We start from the raw sequence: 3402 nt of genomic DNA on the forward strand, positions 1-3402 counted from the left end.
ATTGGGGTGGGAGTTACCCGATTTTCCAGGTGTTGTGTGTCTCAGTTCCCCTGGCTAGGAAAAGGGATTCCCTTCCCCCTTGCGCTTCCCAGTTGAGGCGATGCCTCGCCCTGCTTCAGCTCTCACTGGTCGGGCTGCAGCAGCTGACCAGCACCGATTGTCCGGCACTCCCTAGTGAGATGACCCCAATACGTCAGTTGAAAATGCAGAAATCACCGGTCTTCTGTGTCGCTCCTGCTTGGAGTTGGAGACTGGAGCTGTTCCTATTCGGCCATCTTGCTCCGCCTCTCTTTTTCTTTTTTTATAGTAACTTCTATAGGTATTGTCTTCATGGTTACAAAAGAGCATACACGAAATACCTTATAGAAATAGTTTGAGCTGACAGCAACTTCACTTGCATAGAGGAAGTCTTTACTTTTACATCTCCTCCACCCACTTTGTTTGCTGTAGATGTCACAACTTACACATATTTATATTATATAGCCATTAAAATAATTAACTTATAATTGTTTTAACACTTTTGTATTTTAACTTTATAGTAGAATTAAAAGTAATTTATCCACTACCAGTATAGTAATACAATATTCTGGTTTTGTCTATATAGTTTCCTTTACCAATAAGATTCATACTTTCTTAAACTCTCTTCTTGCTATTTATTATCCTTTAATTTCAAATTAATGAATACCCTTTAGAATTTCTTGTAAGGCAAGATTAGTAGTAATAAACTTTTGGTATTGAAAGTGCTGGAATGAAAACAACTTTCAACCAAAAATACTATACCCAGCAAATCTGTCCTTCAAACATGATTGGGGAATAAAGATTTTATCAGACAAACAAAGTTTTAGGGCATTTATTACCACTAGTGTTGCCCTACAATAAATTCTACAGGGAATTCATTAATTTAAAATGAAAGGATAGTAAATAGCAAGAAGAAAGTATAAGAAAGTATGAAACTTATTGGTAAAGGAAACTATATAGACAAAACCAGAATATTGTATTACTATAATGGTGATGCATCAATTACTTTTAATTCCAGGGCAAAGTTACAACACAAAAGTGTTAAAACAACAGTAGATACCCACTCCCTTCTGACCTACAAGTTTCCTGCTGAAAAATCCACTGAAAAGTTCAGGACATTATTGTTTCACTGCTGAATTCAATCAAAGAATAAAAGAAGAATTAATACCAATCCTTCTTAAAACATTCCAAAAAGCAGAAGTAGAGTGAATAATTCCAACTCATTTTATAAAGGTAGAATCATTCCAACATCAGAGCCAGACAAAAATTAAAAATAATAAAATTACAGGCTAGCACATCTAACAAACATATATGTAAAACTCCTCAGTAAAATACTAGAAAACCAAATTTAATAACACATGAAAATATTATATCATGACCAAGTGGGATTTATCCATGGTATACAGTTATTTTAATATATACAAATCAACAAATGTGATACACCACATTACTAGAATAAAAGACAAAAAACACATGATCATCTTAATAGATGCAGAAAGAGCATTTGCTAAAGTACAATATCCATTCGTGATTAAAAAAATAACCTCTCAATAAAATAGGTATAAATGGGAAATTTCTCAATATAATACAGGCCATTTATTAAAATGCCACAGCTGCTGGTTCCTCTCCGAGCGGAGACGGCAAATGGCGGACTTCGACCTACAACAATTCGGCCTACAGCAGCTTTGGTCCGGCAGAGGGTCCCGCGGCAGTGCTGGTGGCCATGGTTTCCGTAGCCAGAAGGAGTTGCCCACAGAGACCCCCTACACAGCCTATGTAGGAAATCTACCTTTTAATAAGGTTCAGGGCGACATAGATGCTATCTTTAAGGATCTCAGCATAAGGAGTGTATGGCTAGTCGGAGACAAAGACACAGATCAATTTAAAGGATTCTACTATGTAGAATTCGATGAAGTGGATTCCCTTAAGGAAGCCTTGACATACAATGGTGCACTGTTGGGCAATGGGTCACTTCATGTAGACATTGCAGAAGGCAGAAAACAAGATAAAGGTGGCTTTGGATTCAGAAAAGGTGGACCAGATGACAGAGGAATGGGTAGCTCTCGAGAATCTAGAGGTGGATGGGATTCCCGGGATGACTTCAATTCTGGCTTCAAGGATGACTTCTTAGGGGGAAGGGAAGGTAGTCGCCCAGGTGACTGGGGAACAGCCCCCACCATGGGCAGCCGCTTCAGAGATGGCCCTCCCCTCCGCAGATCCAACATGGATTTCAGAGAACCCACAGAAGAGGAAAGAGCACAGAGACCATGACTCCAGCTTAAACCTCGAACAGTCGGGACACCTCTCAATCAAGTAGCCAATCCCAACTCTGCTATCTTCGGGGGTGCCAGGCATAGAGAGGAAGTCGTTCAAAAGGAACAAGAATGAGCCTGCGGCTGAGAGGGAATGGGGCATGGGGGGTTAGAGCAGGACCACAGCCTGCAGCTCTCCTGTAGCCGCCACTCCCACGCCTGCCGTTGGCCTCCTCACAGTGGAAACACAGCTTGTGAGTGCATGTCAGCTGTTAACAAGTGGTTTTTAGTACATTCTGGGCTTTGCTGTATCTATCTAGTGCCTGTTTGTGCAGTTTTTTTCTTTCTTCTGCTGCTTCCCCATTTTCCTTATGTCCTTTTCCTCCTGCTCCTTGTTTTCCCAGCAGCACATGGGGTTCCTTGGAGGAGCAGAGGTGGCTGCTGTCAGGGGGACGTTTGGGCTGCGGTGCTGCGTCATTTTTCTCCTTTGCTTTCTGTTTTTACTTTAGACAGTGGCCCCACTCCAGGAGTTTCCTTTCATTTCCTCAGTGCTTCTCTTCTGACCTGCATGTTGATTTCTGTATTGCTGGGGCTTCCAACAAAAATCAGAGTCATTGACAGAGGGAATGGCAGGGACCTTGTTGGTATTTGGCTGTGATAGATATCACTTTGTTTTCACAACTAGGATAAAAATACCTGCAGGGTCCTTTCCATTCCTATTTAGAAGGAGTCCTGGCTCGATGACCCCCTCCCCAGTGGACTGTCCAAGCAGATAGGCTCACACGAGAAACAGTGAGGCTGAAAGTGGGGGCCAGGGAAGAGCGGTAGGGAGTCCACAGAGAAGATACAGTGAATGCTTGCATGTGTTCATATGCGTTTGTTACTGCTCTTTCAAGGCGGTGGTCCAGCTAGTTCACTCTTTTCACCAGGCGTGGTTGAGGCTCCCCTCTCTGGCCAGGTGCAGTAAATGGCCGGCTGGTTTCTTTTCTGCTGGGCCAAGACGCTTTGGGGGTGAAGGGGGTGGTGCTGGCGCTGCGCTGGGCTGACTGCGGCGCTGACGCCATGTTTCCCCCCATCCCTGTTGCCTGTGTGTTTGTATTGATCTGTTCCTAGTATAGGCAACATAATGAGA

At 42.9% G+C, this 3402-nt stretch overlaps 1 pseudogene across 1 annotated transcript; it reads left to right on the forward strand.

Moving 5' to 3' along the window:
* Positions 1-1639: 1639 nt before the first annotated feature.
* LOC105523207 lies at positions 1640-2919 on the forward strand (annotated as a pseudogene). Its single transcript, XR_001003553.1, has one exon. The product of XR_001003553.1 is annotated as a eukaryotic translation initiation factor 4H pseudogene (transcript).
* Positions 2920-3402: the final 483 nt, after the last annotated feature.

Source organism: Colobus angolensis, unplaced genomic scaffold (genome assembly GCF_000951035.1).
Source record: "Colobus angolensis palliatus isolate OR3802 unplaced genomic scaffold, Cang.pa_1.0 Scaffold454, whole genome shotgun sequence".
Taxonomy (NCBI): domain Eukaryota; kingdom Metazoa; phylum Chordata; class Mammalia; order Primates; family Cercopithecidae; genus Colobus; species Colobus angolensis.